The 20849-nt window shown below is 33.0% G+C and overlaps 1 protein-coding gene across 1 annotated transcript in view; it reads right to left on the bottom strand.

Annotated features, from left to right (window-relative positions):
• Positions 1-20849, bottom strand: part of CSMD3 (CUB and Sushi multiple domains 3) — a 1005898-nt gene that overhangs the window by 703161 nt on the left and 281888 nt on the right. The window lies entirely within an intron of this gene.

The raw sequence follows: 20849 nt of genomic DNA, 5'->3' as shown, positions 1-20849 counted from the left end.
CGGCATCAGCTTTATATAGAGAATGAGCACGAGTGTCAGGCAGACCTTACTAGAGTGTCAGAAGGATCATAATCCACATAAACACTAAAAGTCATCCAAGATAATTGTTTGAATCATAATGCAGAGCAAGTAAGATCTAATTTCAATAATAATTTTGACTGCCTATATAAAAAAATTTCCTTTTCCAGAAGTAACTCAAATGGTTTAATCATTTAAAGTTTTCCTTTATTTTAATTAGTAAAGAATGTGACTAGAAAAGTAAAATTCAAAAAAAAAAAAACATAATACTTACACCCTATAGTGATAAAAATTGAGACAGAATCTGGATTTTGATTTCTATCCTTTCAGTTTGCACTATAAAGACAGAACATTCTTCCTTCTTCCATCATGCTTCTTACCCAAATAAGTCACTGCTGTGAGTCAATAAGTTATTTGTTCAAAGCAAATCCTTATTGCATAGATATTCATTTGGAAATTATACTGATTTAAAATATATATTACATTTTATGCTAAAAATAGTATGCACAATGTTTAATATGTGATTTGTTTACTGCCTTATCAGATTTATATTTAATTTGCTGATGAAATTTGCAACTCAGTCCATGTCAGACTCACTACTTATACACTTGGTTTCCTTTGAAAATTAAAACCTAACCTAGAGAAGAAGCACACTGTTCAGGGACATCATCTTCTAAGTTTGTTAGCCACCTGCTGCTCTCAGTAAATCAGTCTGCAAACTTCTGATCCATATCATAGCATTTTCAACTCTATTTGTTGGAAACAATTGCCTATAACCAAACGTTTTCCACTGAATTTGTTCAGTTGAAGATATTCTACTTCCTTTAGGTATAATTTATGTTTATAGATTTTTAAAGCAAAGTAAATATCAATAAATGTAATATTTGAATAATCATAAATTGAAAATCATATATTAATAGGCTAAGTGCTATTATGTTGTACAATATATTAAAAGAGTTGTCTAAAATTCATTGTTTAAACCATATTATTCATTATTACTGCAAAGGCAGGGGGTTATAATAATCAATATATTTTAAAATAATTTCAATAGTTTTATATTACACCATTTGTTTCATCTTTGATTTCAATCATGTTTAAATAGCTTAAACAATTACTTAACCTTAAATAATCCTGGAATGGTGGATTAAATTAAAAATAAATTTATGAATACAGTTAGCATGCATCAATAAGTCCCCATTTTTGTGCATTTTGCTAGAAAATACACATATATCAGGAGGTTTTTTTTGCTCTGTTTAAATTTACGTAACATGTTTACAGAACAAGCAACCCATGAAGAAATAATAAGCAAGTTACACAAAACTTGGGATTCTTTAAAAAAATGTTTCTTTATAATTGATTTAAGTTTCACCTCACTCTCCAAAGCATTTGATGAAAAATACAATGAGATAAAACTAAGCTATTAAAAATCTGTGAAGGATAATTAATAGAAGAACCACCCAGTGGTGAGCTGGTGCATCCTGGTATCAGCTTTCGAGGCTAATTCTACACATCACTTCACAACTCCAGGTTCAGTGACAGCAGGTTAGTAGTGTGGGCCACAAAATTGGAACATGCCACGAATTAGGGCTATTTTTTTTTTCTCCTTTATTTTGGAGAGTAGTTTAGCAGTACGTCACTGAAATCATTTCACTTCTGCAAATATCTAGAAAATATTCTGATTCTACTCCATTATAGAAACAAAATGTTGCTCAGTATGAGAAAAGTAGGTACCACAGAGCAGAGCCACCATAAATTTAACTTGGATAGTTTTTAAAGCAGTATTAACGTGATACTTTTAATTAAGCATCATGGAATGATTATTTTTAAGTTATATGATTCTGTGATGTATGCTCTATAATAAATTAATGAGAAATATACAATTATATAATTGGTTGATAGGGTTGGTAATCTAGAGTTTTGGGATATAAGTTAATTAGGTATCAGTAAATACTGTACATAACAAACGCAGTGCTGGGGTACCTTAGATTTTACTAAGGTGTTTTCCTTGGCAATAAATAAGTAACTGGTATGTTATTTCTTATGTAAGCCTGGATTTATGACAATAAGACCATGAAATTATTCTAGAGAAGATATATCTTGCTATTTTAAATTCTAAGCACATCAAAAATCTGTTTCAGATCATTAAAGTCCAAATAAGAGATGAGGGGTAAGAGACAAAAACATCTTGTTTTTCCTTTATGTGGTCTTTATAATATATCCATCCCTTCAGACCCTCCTTTATGTCAGTGAGAGTCAGGATATTTTATAACTTAAGTAGCTAAAGTTATAAATTAAGTTCACAAAACTTAGAACCAGTACTCTCTATATTACATATGGAGTGCACATGGTTTATTACTATTGATATCTATTATGTAGTCATATACTCTATAATACAGTTGACATTATGACTATATTTTATATTATGTACTATGTTATTACGTATTAGATATATGCATATGTGTGTATATACTTCATAAATGAATAAACCTAAGAAAAGAAACATATATTTACAATGCATGCTCAATTTTTTTTTTCCTGATAGATGTACTAATTTAAAAAGTACAGGTGGATCTTGAGATTATCAGGCTAAGTGAAGTAAATCAGACAGAAAAAGTTGAGAACTATATGATTTCACTCACATATGGTATATAAAACTGAAAGTAACAAACATGTTTGACAAACAAGCAGAGACTCATGGACACAGACAACAGTTTAGTGGTTACCAGAGGTAAAGGAGGAGGAGAGAGGTAGATGGGGTAGAGGAAGTCAAACGTAAGGTGACAGAAAAAAATTTAACTTTGAGTGGTGAATACACAATGCAATACACATGTAATATGTTATTGAATTATACAGTTGAAACCTATACAATTTTATTAACCAACATCACCCCAACAAATTTAATTAAAAAAATAAAAAGTATAGAGAGCTTTGTTCTATTTTTCCCTGTCTCAAGGTCAAAAGCCCAGGAAAAAGTGAATGATCTTGTTCTATATATTGTGTTACAGAACAGACTAATGATCAGTGGTATAATAGCTAAGTCTAACGTTTGAATATTTATTTTATAGTATATTGTGATGAAAGTTCACGACTTGCAATGCATTAGGGATAAAAGCACTTGTTTTTGGCAACACAGTATAGGGGTGACACTCAGGTTCCAAATAAGCCCTGGCAGTGACTAACTAACAAGGTGGTGTGGAAACAACAATGGATATTTTAAGCTTCAGGTTCCTCATCTGTAAATTCCAGAGGAATTTAAAAATTGTTGTGAGGGGTTTAAAGTTTTTAGAGTAAATCTTGAAGGGGAAAAAGAGTGCTTTTAAGTATTAAGTCTAGGCCATATCTACAGTTTATTTTGGAATAATGAAGTGGAGAGCGAGGTGATGGAGGTAGAGAACCTCAGATGAGACAGATTATATAAAAAGGAATGAGTAAAGTTTGCCCAGTAGGAAAGAGAAATTTCTATTAGTTAGAGTGACGGAGGTCATTTCCATGATGTTTATTTAATTTTGGCCTTTTAAATAAACTGCTTTGGAGTCTAGCTTTCACTAAATCAGAGAAGAACCTACAGTATACCTTGTTTGGGCTTGTATTCCTATTAAAATCTGAAAAAAAAAAGCCTCACAAAAATCAATCATACATACTAAATGTGATGATAAATCAAAACGTGTCTTCATTCCTGATTCAAATGTACAGGACAAATTTGTAGTATAAGAAAATGATCTAATGGCAAGACTCATTTGAAATCATGAACCACCTCTAGACAATATAGAGCTGTTGGTACAATTTTCAAACAGGTTAGGACTAAGAAAAATGCTGCTTTGTAATGCTGATATACAGCCCTACAATAAACAAGGCCAAGAGTGGAGTGGGAACAATACCATTTTTTTCCTTCCCATGGAAGAGAGCAGCCTAAATTTGGGTTAGTCAATATCAAGGCCTGATTCCTGAAGGATCATTTATTAGGTCTCCTAGTAATCCAAGATTTGTATTTGCTTCCTCTTGGAATGACAAACAAAGAAAAAGATACTTACAACATTGGTTATCTTTTTGTGTACCAAGAATTTAACTGGGAAAAAAAGGATATAAAAAAATGGGAAAGTGGAAATTTTTAGTTTCCTTTAATCCTCACATTCTACCAGGACCCAGATTTTCCACTAATGATCCAATCTGAACAGAAGTCACTATCCCTACTCTAAACTAAAATTCTAAATTTCTATTGTATCTCTAGTCAACATATTCTTGTCTGTGAATGAAGGGCAACAAAGCAGGAGGATACATTCTTACGACCAAGATAAGAAAGATGTTCCAAAATGATTTTGGAAGTGCATGTCCTAGTCTAGACACTGAGTTAAGTGCCTTTCATAGTTTTCATGTATATCAAGTAGAAAAATCTTATGGCCATTTAATTTTTCAGATGAGGAAAAACTTAAATAGGTTAAGTTAACTAACTACTCATGGAGATATGGCTAATAATTGATAAAACAGGGCTTGAACCCAGGCCTGTCTCTTTCCCAAACTCTAGCACTTAAAACTATTACCCTATTTCTCTCTCAAGAACACGGATCAGAAGTCCAACATGCCTTAGTCCTCTCCAAAGTCTCCTGGGCTTTTTCTCCAATAATGTGACATCTATAATTGAGTCTATGAATTATATTTTTGTTATTGTTAAAGGTACATTTATTCAAACTTTGAACTTTTTAGTATATGTAAGTAATTCATGTAAATCATTCCTCATGTGGTCAGAGATTGTGTCATCTTTCACTAAAGACTGCTAGCATAAAGGACTAGTGTTTGACAAAGGATGGGCAGTCAATGAAAAAAATGAGTGCATGAACAAATGATCATTCAGTGTGTGTGTGTGTGTGTGTGTGTGTGTGTGTGTGTGTGTGTGAGAGAGAGAGAGAGAGAAGAGAGAGAGAGAGAGATCCTTCTTTTAAAATGTAGATACAATAGTCAAAATAGGCTATTTGAAGGCATTCTATTTGAGCAGCAAACTATGTGAAGTTGAATCATGAACTCTGGAAGAAATAGGTTCTCATCAGGTAATAGTTGAAATAAACCAACAAATAACACAGGTCTTTGTGGTCCTGAAAAAATTTTCATTCTGTGAATATAACAAGTCTAATAATTTTTGAAGATGTAACATCAGAATTGTTGGAAAATCTTAAAGAAGCTTGAGAAATTACTACAATAACCATGGGAGGAGTGGTGGAGTGTAGGGCCTGTTCATATATTACAGTCATTTTTTTAATTAAAAATTATCGAGGTGACAATAAAATCAAATAAGTTTCAATTCAACATATGTGTCATACATATATTGCACTGTATGTTCTCCTCTCAAAGTTAGATTTCCTTCTGTTACCAAATATTTGACCCTTTTTACCCCTACCTACTTCCTACCACGCTGCTTTTCTCCACCACTAATCCACTGTCCATGGCCATGAGTTTCTGTTTGTCATGTTTGTTTGTTGTTTTCAGTTTTATATTCCACATGAGTAAAATCATATGGTTTTCACTTTGAAAAGAAAAAGTAAAAGAGAAAAATATGCTGAATATTAAGCTAGTAAATAATACAATTGTAGGAATAATTATAAGCATATTAAACCAATGTCAAACATTAAAAGAAGTTAATAATAAAAGTTAAAGTGAATAAAGAAGTGCTTTAAAATTAGATTTTAAATGAACATGACACTTCAAAATAATAAGTTAAATAATAAAAATAAATTTATATATTAGTGTACTTGTTTAGATATGCACTTATTTTTATAATTACTATATTTAGAGATAAATAATTCTACTTAATGAGCTTTTCACTATTCATGTACTTCTAAAGTATGGAATATTTTCTTAATTTTAACATTATTTTTCTTTTCTGTCTTATCATTTTTATTTTACGAATAATATTTATTATCTGAATGCAACTGACATAAACATATTTGTACATATTTACCAGGTCAGTATTTCCTTTATATTTTTCTAAATCAATGTTTCATCACTTTCAGATTTATTCATTTGGTCTCTTCTCACCAATATATTTTTTTATTATTTAATTTTCTATGTCTCTGCAAATGTGGAAAACAAAACTAGAGATAATATTGCAGTTGGATTCCATTTTCTTACACAATTTTATATTGTTTTAAAATAATTTTTCTGTTTATCATATTATACAATTTAGAGATCACTTGTTGCTAGGGCGGTTTCCTACGGCAGTGCTCCTGCTTGGTATATATATATGTAAGTCATCCCTAAACCACTCCCATCCTCATTTGTGAAGCTCTACCTATAAAATATCTTCCCATTTTCTCAAGGATTAGGAAATTTAAATAACTCCAATTTTCCTTATTCAAATATGTTAGTGCTTGATGCCATTTACCTGTGCTGATGTGTTATAAAATAACTATTTCAACCACTTTTATTTTCACTTAATTTTCCAAGGTTATTAACATCATATATATGATATGTATGTGTGTGTATCAGTATACAGTGTTTACAAATACAAGAAACATTAATGAACACCCAATGCAATATAAAGATGAAGTATTCCCGAATTGTACACTTGAAACCTATATAATATTAAACAATGTAACCCCAAAAACTTTAATAAAAAAGATAAAAATAAAAGTAAACACATAGCATGCCAAAACATTACTGAACCATGATCTACAAATATACAGATTGCTGTTAAGGAAACATGGTAACCAACTGTTACTGATAATTTCTAAAGACAAAAGTGTACCAAGGTGGCTAAATTCATAGTAAAGAATTTTAAGTTAGAGAAAGAGAAAAATATCTAAATCTTGAAATGACGAGGTGAGGACTCTTTACAGACTCTCTGAATGTATAATTCTCGTTGAATAAGTTGTTAGTTCAGTCAACTGCCAGAATACTCAGTTATTGATAAATAATTAGTAAGGGCTGTTCAAAAACAAATAAATACTCGTGTATTCGCAGTTCATCACTTTCATTATGTACACAGTACAATGCAAGATTCTGGTGTCTCTGTGTCCAAAAAACAATGATTATATTACTTCAGACAAAAGAATACATTACTTCAGACAAAAGAATACATCCTAGACATGTGGCCATCGGTATAATCAATCCATACTGAAGACTGAATAATATAGAACTAACTGAAACTGTAGAATATAGATTTAAGAAAAATGTCCCCAGTCTTAAGGGTTGGTGAAATGCTGAAATTTATAGTTTAAAGCCTTGAAAAACATAAAATGTTTCCCAATTGGACACATTATTAGCAGGTGAAATGGACACTGAAATATTTCTAAATTGACAGAAAAGTTTATAGCAGGAAAACTCAAAAAAATTATCTCATTTATTTTTCTTTCCTAAGAGATTACAAAATATTTCTTATATGTTTCTTTTTTCTTCTAAATTCAGCACCCATAAAAAGAGTGGTAGCATTAGTATGCTTATGGGTCGAAAGAGTTAAAAGGCTCTTTAGCTTGGAGATAATAAATAGCCTGAGTAAATCTTCCATAGCACTAACCTAAAATCACCCTGGCAACATTCTGCTTAGGTGCTTAGAATATACCCTGGTGGTTTAAAACACAATTACACTTCTCTGGACACCTGACTGACTACAAAGACTGACGAGTATACTAAATACAATTTCATTGCTTTAATTATTGTTCAGTAGGTGTTCTAAAGTTATAAAACAAGCTGTTCAATTGAAATCTGGTTTCCAGGAAAAAGAGGGGAAAATGCTATCTAAAGTGAGTTTTTTTTAAAAAAATAAAATCCCTAACTTTATAGAAGTGGAGAGTTTGGGGTAAATTTTCAGTAAATGAATGTCTATTGATAAGGCTTATTTAGAGACTAATCCTTTCTGTTGAATAGCAAAAGGAAATATTTGGACAACTGAAAATAACAATAGCTAAAATGTATTATGTATTCAAAGTAGGCTCATGCTGAGCTCTTCTGTGTACAATTCCATATTCCCATGAGGTTGGGCTTTAATATCATGTTCATTTTAGAGAAGAGAATAAAATATAGAAAACTTAAGTAAGTTGTCCAAGGCCACACAGCTAGAAAGCAGTGGAGATGGGATTCAAGGCAAGATTGTTTGGTTTTAGTGGTCTTGACCATCGCACTATTAACAAAATCAAGACCAAAATAGCAATCATTGCAATGGCAACATCATTTCTTGTTTACTATGCAGTAAACTCTTGTCTACTGTGTATGACAAACATGTTCTTTACATTATTTCATCTAATCGATACAAGGAATCTTCTCCTCTCCACATTCTTACTTGGTCCATAGGCAAGGAATCACTGTCGCTAACACTGTATTAGTTTCCTAGGGTGCTTGTCAAAATGTACCACACACTGGGTAACTTAAACAACAGAAATTTATTTTTTTTCACAGTTCTGTAGGCTGGAAGTCTGAGCTAAAGGTGTTGGCAGTGTTGGCTCCTTCTCAGGAGCGTAAGGAAAAATGTTCCAAGCCTCTCCCACTAGCTTCAGATGTCTTCCTGACAATTAGGTGTTCCCTGGCACGTAAAGGCATCACTCCAGTCTCTGCCTTCATGTTCACATGGCATTCTGCCTGTGTATCTATCTGCATCCAAATTTCCCTTTCTTATAAGGACACAATCATATGGGATTTGGACAGAGTCATCTGACCTCACTTTAACTTAATCACCGGAAAAGACCCTACTCCAAGTAAATTCACAATCCCAAGCTCTGAAGGTTAGTACGTCAACATACGGATTTGAAGGGGACACAATTCAATGCATAACACATGTCTTGCATTGCCTACCACTTATTTTTAGTCCTTCCGCACAAGAGAAATGTTGCTAATATGATTGCTGAGCCTCAGAGCCATTTATTGGGCCATTTCTCAACAGTGGGCAGAGCAACTAACTTAAAGGTCCAAAACCAGTCTTCACACACTCCCAGGCTATTTCCAGATGATGAACACACCTAGCCCTTAGGACTAGGCCACCGTCATTTTTGTGTGCTTTGTTAGAAATGTCAACTGACATTCTTCTCCACAATAGCAATTTCATATTGTAGAAGTATAAATTAAGAGTTATGAGAGACTTCTAGAACTAAGCTTCTTGTGCCAGAAAAAATAAAATAAAATTTTTCTATTATACCTGAATGGATCTCGTTCATTTCCAATTAAAAAAAAATAGCATAATTAATTTTCTATTTGACTATTAATAAACCCGCTACTTATGGTTTCATGGCTGGCAAATCCAGAGCTGAAAAGGTGTGAATGAAAAAATTCTAGCAATGGAAACCTACTCTCAAACTTTGAGAGGCATAATGTGGGCCTCTCATATTTTACAAATAAGGAAATATTAACTCGGGAGTCGAGCAACTTAACCAAGGTCTCAAGCAAACAAAAGGACAGGTAAATAAGAGGAAGAGTAGAGAAGACAAAGGATTTTTCTGATATATATTAATTTTCTTCCTTTGTAAATTTTATTAAGTTCCCTAATTTGCTTCTAAATGGGCTTAATTTTATGCTTTAGAACAAGGTATTTTAAACTTGGCATACACTCACAATGACACCTAGTAGTTAGAATGAAAATATATATACATACACATACCTAATCTGTTCCAGGAAGACCTCACATCTTACAGCGAAGATGTAAGGAAACAGCAGAGCATAGCAAGCCTCTGGGTCTCACTGTCTGCAACCTGGGAGCAACACACTCTTCTCCATTTCAGTGTCCACTCAGTTCTGGTGCTATCTCTATCTGCTTTGTTTTATTTTAGTAACATAAGACCTGAACTAAAAATATCAAATTTATTTTAATTCTTTGAATGTGAAACTATTTATATTGAGAACTAATTTAAAGTAAATTAAACATTTTTTTTTTTCTTAAATCTGTTAGGATTCTGTTTGGCTACAAGAGACAAAAATATAACTTATAGTGGCCCTAATGAAAAGGGATATATTTTCTAACATAGCAAGATGTCCAGAAGTGGGCAATACAGGGCTGCTATAATTACTTAAGGTGACTTAGAAGATTGCACTCATTTATGCTTCCAGTTCTCCTGCCTTTTCTGAGCACACTGAAGACTGTACTTTTTTGCCCTCTTGCAGCTAGGCAAAGGGCATGTGACTAGTTCAAGCCAGTAGACTAAGAGCAGAAGTCTTGTGTTCCTTTCAGCTATGGTAGTTAAAAGCCCTTTCCTGACCCTCTTGATCTCTCTTCTTCCCTCTCTTGATTTAGAAGCCCTGTACTATAATTACACTTACAAGATAGCAACAGACTAAACTCCCTGTGCTACTATTTAAAAGACAATTGTCCTAGAGAGGAGATACTACAACTGACTTTGCTTGAGAAAAATAAACCTTTGTTTATTAAGTCACTGAGATGTCAGGATTAATTTGTTTCACTCCATAGCCTAGACCCTGGCTGATAGATGATGATGGCTTTCATCATCATGCTTGCAAACAGATAACTGCCGCACTTTTAGCCATTACCACATTTCAGGTAGGATGGTAGTGGAGAAGGGGAAAGAGCCAAAGGAAATCCTAGCCAAGCAAGTGTGATTTTACAAACTGCTGTCCCAAAAGGAGAACTCAGTGACTTGTACATAAAGTCCACTGACCATTCTAGTTGCCTGGGACAGCTGGAAGGTGAATATATTTAACTGAATTCTCCACCATCTCTCATACTGGTAAGAAGAAAGAGAAAACTGGCATAACCAACCAGTAATGTCTGCTATAATCTTAATGGAATTCTTCTATAAAACAGCTGTTTCCAAAATGTTCAAGGACCTTCTAATTCCCAAGTCCTTCTAACTACTACTTTCTTGTTCTTTCTCAACTTTCAACCCTCATGGCCACTGAAACTGCTCCTCTCCTTGTGTCCTGAAACTGTCTCCTCTCCTTGTGTCCACAGGACTTCTCTTTCTGCATTCTCCTCTCTTCTCTCTTACAACTTTCAATCATGTTCACTAATTTCCTTTCCTGTCCATATCCCAACATTGCTCCTTCTCTGTGTTTATTATTTCATTCATTTCCTTTGAGCTCAGGTACTCCCTATGGCTTCATCTATACTTCCCCGAAATTACTTTCGCTCAATTTCAAAATCTCTTCTACCAATAGTTTCCTGTCTTATCCTTTGGAAAGTCAATATTTAAATAATTAAATGCATTTCTCCCATCAACTGCTCCTTTTCCTGTATTCTTCATTTTGTTTAGAATCAAAAACCTTTGAGACGTACTAAATTTCTTCACTGCTTTAATCCCATCTTACTTCCTACTGATCTTCAAATAAAAAGGCTTTCTACTAAGTTTAATTTAAATTGTTCTCCCCATCCTCAACCTGAGTGTACCTTCATGGATTCTTGTTCTTTTTATCACTCACAGGGGCCAATTTTCACAGTTTCGAAGTTGGCATGCTGCATACCTTCTCTCCATCCTCAGTCAACAGCTGGAATGTTTTTTTTACAATTTCAAGTCTGATTACGTAATTCACTTGTTTAGAATCACTCTGTGTCCCTGTCCTCCCAGTCAACCTTTGGAATAAAAGTCAAATGTTTTATTAAGATATGCCAAGATCTTCATGATCAGGCAATCTCCCTGGAATTTTCACTTTTCATGGAACAAAGAACACATTACCATTTACCCAGATAAGACTTCCCATTCTTGAGACACAAGGTGTTATTTAATCTCTTAGAGATTTTTACATTTGGTTGTTGCTATCTGAAGACATCTCATGAGTCTACCTCATTTCTGCACATTTTATAAGTAGATACATTGACTCATTTTTTTAATCAAATTTTTTTTTTTAATCACAAACAGCCTTGAAATACAGAGTTAGTGTATTCCTCTGAAGCAAAGAGTAGGTTTCCTCATAGCCTTGAAAGATACAGTGTCTTTACTCCAGAGAAATTGGCAAATTCAGGTTTCTTCAAATCAGGATTTCTGTCTTATAATGGGAGCTACTCACATGTGACTGCCACTGGGTCCTGTTCATGTTACCCTGTGAGAAATGGGGTAAGGGGAAATGAAAAATAAAGCCCTTTGGATCTGCCCTAGGAGTCTTATGTCTTCTCCTGCATATTTAAAAATTAGGCAGGTTAATTTAGTAGCTGACAAGTAGGATACAATTTCCGACCCACTACAGTGAACAGTGTCCTCCCTGGAGAATGTTGCCCAATGTCAGTTCCTATGGCACCCAGTCTTGTTATTTAATTAATTATAAGCCTTGCTTCAAGACTTTGCTGAAATGTACTCCCTCTGAAGATTCCCTTAAATCCTTGAGCCAGTCTTTTCTTCCTACATTGCTCCAGATATGCTTTATATGTATCTATAAAAACCTCTCATGGAAGTGCTTAATTATAAATGTTTTCCTTACCAGATTGTGACCTTGCTAAATAACTGTGCCTGTTCTTGACTGTATATCTTGAATACTGCATGGTACACAGTAAACACTGAATTATTCTCGCTTAAAAATATTAAATTATTGGTAGATTATCTTATATGTGCTCTCTCCAAAATGTGACTTAAAGCACACATACACATACATAGAATAACTTGTTTTCCATTGGTCTATCATCACCAATCTATTTTTCCTACATGAAACAACACATTAATATCACTGTTTCTCTAACACTGTAATGCATTATTACTTACATCTTCTAAGCAAGTTGCCTCTAATTATAATTGTCTTTCTATAAAAGAAAATGCAACAGCTGTACCTACTCTAAAAATGGATCCTTGGAGAATGTAATTAAGTTATTTCAATTTGGAACTGAACATTATCAAGAGCTACGGGATGTGAAATCTTAAGGTAGACCTTTCCGCCAGGTTTTTAATGGTATGTCATTTGCAGAAACCTAGATAACTAGAAAATTAGAATGTAATTTTTTGCCTGCTCCAATCAAAGGCTTAATAAATGAAATTACATATCATATAATCTTACATGATACAGTGAGAACCTTTAGTAGACCACAGAGCTAAGGAGGTGAAGGCCATGTGTTCACTATCTTTGTGACACTCCTTTCAGCTTTATTTACTTTGTTTAAGGCCACGGAGTTTCCCTGTAAGCCTAGTCCAAGAGCATGAATGATTTTCAATATATTATTCTTTCATATATAAAAATGAATGATTTTTATAACTGGCAATCACTTTAAGGTGAATGTTATGTTTAAATAGTTCAAATACTCTGTTAAAATAGTGTTTAAAACATTTATTGCTTCTTATTTCTTATCATTTTACTTTTGACAAAGGCATACATTTTCATGGCTGAAATGATCGATCGTGGTTAAACAACTGGTGTTGTAGCAAGCATTGTCTCTGAACAAAATCGAGGCTCAAGGCAATTTTATTTGATGAACGTACTATTTGATATTAGTAATGCTTTGGAAATACTGATAAGGTTGTCAAGGAAAACAGGAGCTTGGCATTAAAAAGCTATTCCAATAATCATCTGGAATAATCACTATCGACTTCATGAATCTTTTATTGCCAATAATCAACTGCTTATACCTATGTATAAGTCTTTAAAAAAAAAAACTTACTACCTATAAGCAATCATTTATATTTTTTTTAGTAAAGCATTAATCATTTCAATATCTACTTATCTTGAACCCAATTTTCTCCCTTTATAATATATAACTATTAGCCTTAGTTTTTCCAGCTAAGTATAAATCCTCCTGCATTATCAATATTTTAAACATCTGAAATAATCTCATATGACCATCCTAAGTGTTAAATATTTCATGCTTAAGATTATCATGAAATAGCTTCAATACAAGTACATAGTCAGTAGTACCAGACCTAATAGGGCCTTGGCTAATACATTTCTCATCAACAGAGAGAAAAAGGATTGAACAATGACAATCTTGTTGAAGATAACAGTGATAAAATGTGCTTATAGTATCCAGGGCAACTCATCTGCCTCAATTTATTTAAATGGCATCCAATTTTATTAAGACAGTTAACACTGACACATGCTGATATTGACCCTCACCTGAAAACAAATGATAGATGAAAAAATATTTAGAGTGTGCCACTGTTATAAATAATAACAACCAAGAAAAGAAAAATGCAATGTGCCAGTGATCTCCTGCAAAGGTCAAAATGTTCTCCTGGTAACAGGGTAACAGAAAAGCTGAATATTTTTGTAAATTCTATTTAATCAAAGACGATTTAACAGGGGAAATGCTAGATATAAAAACTGAATCTGAATCAAGTGGTCATAATTTCTTCTGATCTCTACAACTTTCATATTCCTATTAAGCATTTTCACTAGAAGCCACCTTTGAAAATTGAAGTTTAAGGAAACAAACACAACAAAATTTTTACTTTATAAAGTGAAATATAAACTCATGGATCTCATTATTTATAAATGGAAATAAGAACATAGAAATAAAAAAACTTATTCAACTAGAATTTAGGAAATTCATGAATGTTAGATATACAGCAAGTTATCTAATATAGAGTTCTAGATTAAGTAGATTAAGAATTCTTATAGATACAATTACCTTTTGAAGTTAATGCCAATTCATCAAAATTACTCTTTACTGCCACTGTCAAGGGCAAATCTGTGAACTGATTATAACACTGGTCTAATTCTTATAATACAAATTCTGAATTAATTTAAGTAATAAATTAAATATTTCATAATACCCAGAATAATATTAAAGGTTTTTCATCTGGATGCAGTTTTACAATCTTAAAATATAAACCATCTTTTAATTAAATATCCAAAAGCATAAGGGAAATTGTGAAAAAGATAAAACCCAGAAAGAGTAAATCTTATGTCTGAGCTCTACAATTTAGTAGTAGAGCTAGCATATGGTGTACATAATAATGATTTCTATTCTTAAAAATATTTTAAATGGTCTTTCTTAAAGTGACATTTATAAATAAAAGCTGAACAAACTTTATCTCATGAAAGCATATTCTCAGTTACAAGGTATAGTAGTAGATAGCAAATGAAAAAATAATAACAAAATTATAAACTATGATTATAATAATGGGGGCAAGGTTTTATTATATTGGTAAGTCTAGGGATGTAATTTACAACTATGTCACCAGAAGCACAAATATTCAAATTTAATCATCTAATAATCAATCATATTATTTATCAAGAAGGTTTGAAAAAGCTCTTATAGGATTTTTTTGTTATTATATAATTTCCAGTGTACAACATTATAATTTGACATCTGTATACACTACAAAGTGATCACCCCCAAAAGTTTAGTTACCATATAATTGACCTTCTTTGCCCCTTTTCCCACCATATAATTGACCTTCTTTGCCCCTTTTCCCACTCCCCGCCAAACCCATTTCCCTTCTAGTAATCACCAATCTGGTCTCTGTATCTACCATTATGGTGTTTTTGAACAGACAAAATTATAGAGATGCAGACAGTTGCTAGATATTGAGGGGAGAGGAAGAGAGGTGGCTAGGGCTGTAAAGGATAGTATGACAGATCCTTTTAATGGAACTCTTCTGTGTCTTGACTGTAGTGGTAGCCACATGAGTTTATTCATACAATAAAATTACACAGACATAAATACACACAATTACCACACACACACACACACACACACACACACACACACACGCACACGCACATGTATGTAGAACTGGTGAAATCTGAATAAGTTTGATGAATTCTAAAAAATGAATTTTTCCTTTTGACAATACAATATAGTTACACAAGAAGTTATCAATAAGGAAACTGGATGAAAGGCAATTGTAATTTCAGTATTATCATTCTTACAAGTAAGTGAGAATCTGAAATTATCTCAAATAAAAAGTAAAACATTAATAACTTTTGACAATAAGACTAAAAGCAAAAAAAAACCCACAAATTTTTAAAAACATGTTATACTAAAAGCATTAAGCTAGCAAATATAGATTGAAAGCTACAAGATGCACTTCCAACTGAAGAAACCTAACATTCAAATTGATTTGTACAGAATGTTTAAATAAAACAAGTAGATAGTTCTGATGTTAGTCAAATGATCCTAGAGTAACAATTAAAATCTAAGAAGTAGGAAGGGATACAGTTATGTAGGCTTTGTATGTTAAACTTAGTAGCTTGGAATTAACCCAAGAGTTTTAGTTAATATGTGTAAAATGTGAACTAATCTAAACTAATGACAAGAAGGAGTGAGAGAGTAGAATCAGAAAGACCAGTTAGAAAATACATCCAATACACAGCAAAGGTTAGAGGTAAACAGAGGCTGATATAATGTCACGGGAAACGCAACAAAAGGCCATGATATGAAAGAAACGGCAAGGAATGCCTCAACTGCTTGATGACTTAACTACTTGAAGGGGACAGTAACAAAAGTCTGAAATGACTAAATGAGGCTGAATTTGAGAATTATAGCATTTAGACATAGGATACGTAAGTGAGAATGCATGTTGCCATCACATGATCATGTTTACGGTTGCCTAATTGGGAGTTTCTAAAGTAAATTTTTAAAAGTAAATTCTAGAGTAAAATTTATAAGTAAAAATTGGGACAAAAATAAAGGGGGAAGTGCGAGGTTAGAAAAGCCATTCTTTCATGCATCAAAAATAACTGGATGAGTTAAAAGGGTTTGGTTTATTTTTTGTTTTTTTTTTGTTTTTGTTTATTTTTATTCACATGAGTACAGCCTAGGCAGGAGAAGATCATTCTGGCAATGTCAGGAATGAAAGAACAAACTGCCTTCAATGCAAGAACAGCACATCATTTACAGTCACACAGGCTGTGCACTGCCCAACACTTGGGGTGCCATTTACATAGACTATGATGAGACTGTTATACACAGTATCACTTGCATAGCTCTACACAGTGGTTCTAGAGTATAGGAGATACTTTTTTTTTTCTCCCTTATGCCTCACAGATTCTGTTAAGACTAATCAAAGATCAAATAGAAAGATTAAGTATCCTCCTATGGTATCAATTCTTGTGAACATCCGTTTCCTGGCATATAGCTTCTGAATTTAATAAATTCAACATGAAATGTTCTTTGCCCTAAAACACTTAACATTAAAAAAAATTATAAGTGAATCATATGAAAATATATGAACATAAAACTTAAATTACATCATGACTTTTTAGTCTTATCCTAGTCATTTTGCTTTTGTATAATTTTGAGGAGTTTATAGCTTTACTTGTGGTTAATTTTGAATGTCTATTTGACCTTTTAATGAAGAACCTTGATTATCAAGTCAATATAACATTCTGTTTTGTTTCTCTTTGGAGAAAACTAGTTTGAAAATATGAATTAGCTATAAGCACTGCATCATTTTCTTATTCTATTCAAAGAGTAAGACTGGACAGAGTCCTTCTAAGAATCCCATCTACAAGTAAATGCCACAGAGAGAAGTGTTCACAGAATATATTCAGAACTGGACCACTGCGTTTGGGAAACCAAGCCAGGGCCCCAATGAGAATCTAATGCCTGATGATCTGAGGTGGAGCTGAGGCAGTGATGCTAGCTCCGGGGAGCGGCTGCAAATACATATGAAGCTTCCTTCAATTGCCCACTGCTCAATTCCTGCTGTGCAGCCCAATTCCTAATAGGCCATGGACTGTACCAGTCCACGACCTGGGGGTTGGGAACCCCTGATATAGATGACATCTTAAAGTATTTTAAATTTACGATAAACTGCCTTGGTATTTTTCAATGTTTTACCTTCTCTACATTCTACCACTCCCAGGTCAATATGCTCTTTTTCTGGGGTTGCATAGCACCTTATGCCTCATTTTTGGAATTGTCGCTCTCCTTTCTCCTGTGGGCAGACACCCAAATTGGTAACTGCTGAATGAATATTGAATGAATGTTCTAGCAAGAACCCAAGCAGATTAAGTTTGGAAACACTTTTAAAGAGTATCTAATCCAACTCTCCATCCGAGGCTCTGTAAATAAGGCAGTATCTAGTTACTTTCCACCTCCTTGCCCCTACCATAACACCTAAGCAGATAATGCCAAACCATATTAGAGATGAGAGAGAAGCCTTGGATGTTACAGATGAGGAATCTGAGATCTAGGGAGGTGACATTAACTTACACATTTTCATCTGGCAACAAATAGAAAAGCTGAAACTAGAACTCAAGTTTATTTTTTGTATTCTATATCATTTTATTTCACTGCAATGGAATCAGTTGACATTCACCAGGCCTCATAAAATTTTACCATCCAGTAATAATAGAGTGAGTCCAGTGTATTTCTGTTGGATTATGAAGTGGTACTGCTGACTGTTGTTTAGTAAATAAGAACTTAATGATTTAGCATATATAGCTTGCAAGAGAGACTCTGGCTAACTGTTAATATGCTGTGTTCTGCATGACTAATGGGCTGGCTTAGTCTATGTTTACAAAGTCAAAGACAGGCTACAAGGTAAGCCTTGCACCACTGCCTGAAATTCAGGAAAGAATCAGAATGTACAGTAGCTAGTGCCAAGTTCCACTTCCCTCAATGAGAGAATTCAAGTCAAAGAAACCTTTTGTGATTTTAATTAAAAGAACCTGAATGTCTCCCCTACTTGCAGATCTCTTTTGAATTCTATTATGAATTGAAAATATTATATGAGAAATGCACACTCATAAGAAAGAACCAATGTAATTTCATCTGAAATAAAATGTCTAATTTTGATGACCATATCATTAAAAATACATGAGAACGTTAGAGGATTTAAACAGATTAGAGGGCCAGATTAGAAGGAAAATTTTATTTTAATTATTCACATATCATATTACACTTTAATTCTGTAACTAATACACTAAAAAGAATGTTATTTTATGAGATTTAAATGACTATATACGATATTATTAATTTGACTCTATGTATCTTTAAATTGGCATTTATAGAAATAAAACAAAATTTGGTCATTTGTATCATTTTCTTCAAAAGTGCCAAATGAGTTTGTTCGTATTATATTATATAATCAGGATTCTACCTAAACATTTACTGTAACACTAACTTAAAAAAGATAGTAAAATAATGAATCTCTTAGTTGTTATTTTCTTCCTGAGTAAGAGGAAAATAAGTAAAGTGGCCCAGTGTCATTTAAAGAGAAAATGGAGAGAAGAACCAATTTGTGGATCTGATGCTATTATTGAACAGGCTACATTGTTCTAAAATCTCAGAAACACACAAATAGATGTTTGAATAGATAAGAAAGATACAAATCATTACTAATAATGTTTAATATGAAAAGAAGTGACTATATGAACATAAAAGGGAGATTATGATCCCTAGAGTAAATGTGTTAGATTTGGTTTCTCGAGTTCAGTGGTTGCAAAGGAACGGGGGCTCGAAAACATGGTTCTCTAATCCCCTTCATTATACCTAGGAGTCAAATATGTTGCTGGTTTTAAAACTTCAATTTTTAATGGATCATCTGTATTCCAAATGATATTATGATTATTGGGAAATTTATGACATTATAATCTACCTTTATATGACTTGAATATTTACCACTCTAGAAGTAGCAATTTCAAAACAATAGTTTTTTGTTTGTTTGTTTTAATCCTCTAATATTTTAGCCACAATCCTGCTAGGTTTAGTGCAACCAGGCCTGAACTTATCACGAGAAGAGTTACAATTATACAACCCTCAGTATTGAAGGTAGAGGAAGACACAAACAAAAAACAAAGTTAAATATGTTATTTTATTTTTGTCTTATCTTAAAAGGTATGCATAGAGGTGAGAGACACATATGATATTTTTGCTGAAGCTTAGCCAACTATGAATACATTTTTTAAAAATTTACCTAATGCCCTTTCATCAGCTGTCCACAATGTTGTCTACTGTTCCTTCACCTTTCTTTTGTCTGTGTGATACCATATTTCCTTAGATTTCCTCCTGCTTCTCTGAATGTACTACTTCCTTCGTCTCCTTTGACGGATAATCCTCCTAAGCCTGAGCAATATGTTATTGATGCTCAGGCTCAGTCCTACTCCCCATCCTCCATTTTCTCATTCCATCCTGTCTCTACCTGGCCATTATTACTGACATGTATCAGTTCAATCATCATCAACATCATCTACATATCAGTTATGCTTCTACTCAAAGCTCTGAATCATATAGGCAAATATAGATATCTATTAGATGGCTTTAATAGTATGTCTCAAAGATATTTCAAACTAAATATATCTAAAACAAATTTCAATATTCATAGTATTCCCACTGCAAATTTGACCTTCATTCAACCTTTTCCAATATCTCTACTACCTTTACCATTTGTGCAAGTCAGAAAATTATGTTTTACCTGAACACTATTTGTATCACTCCTCAATCCACTAAAGAATCCTTTTTATTATACTTCCTAAATATCTCTCAACTCATTCTACTTCTATATCTTCATCAATACCATTCTAATCCTAGCTACCATGATTTTTTCTTGGATCACAGTAATCATCTCTTAACTGATCTCCCCATAGCTAATTGAGCCCCACTTCAAATCAATCTTCACACTTCAGTAAGAATAATCATTTGAAAATTCAATCCTCTTCATGTAATTGTTTTTGATAAAACATTTTAATAAATTTCCACTGTTCTTATCAAATCTTTTTCATGGCTTAAAAGGCCCTTCTTTTTCTAGTGTTTATATAATTCTTCCCTTCACCAAACTCATAATTCTTTACTCAATTACTGATTCATAATCTACTTTACACTTCAAATATATCAGTGCATTCAAAATTTTAAGATAGCATAAAGAAACATTTTCTTTTACAAATATTATACCCTGAAAGTATGCTCTGAAAACACTGCAGTTTTCAGGAGAATGTGTCTTAAGAAACTATATTCATCCAGATCACAGTGTTTAATTTTTGCCTTCTATAACGGGGTCCATAAAAAGACCTATCTCTGAAAACAAAGCCAAATTACTTCC

This window comes from Pteropus medius, unplaced genomic scaffold, assembly GCF_902729225.1.
Source record: "Pteropus medius unplaced genomic scaffold, Ma_sr-lr_union100, whole genome shotgun sequence".
Taxonomy (NCBI): Eukaryota; Metazoa; Chordata; class Mammalia; order Chiroptera; family Pteropodidae; genus Pteropus; species Pteropus medius.
This window is presented reverse-complemented; position numbering and strand designations above follow the sequence as displayed.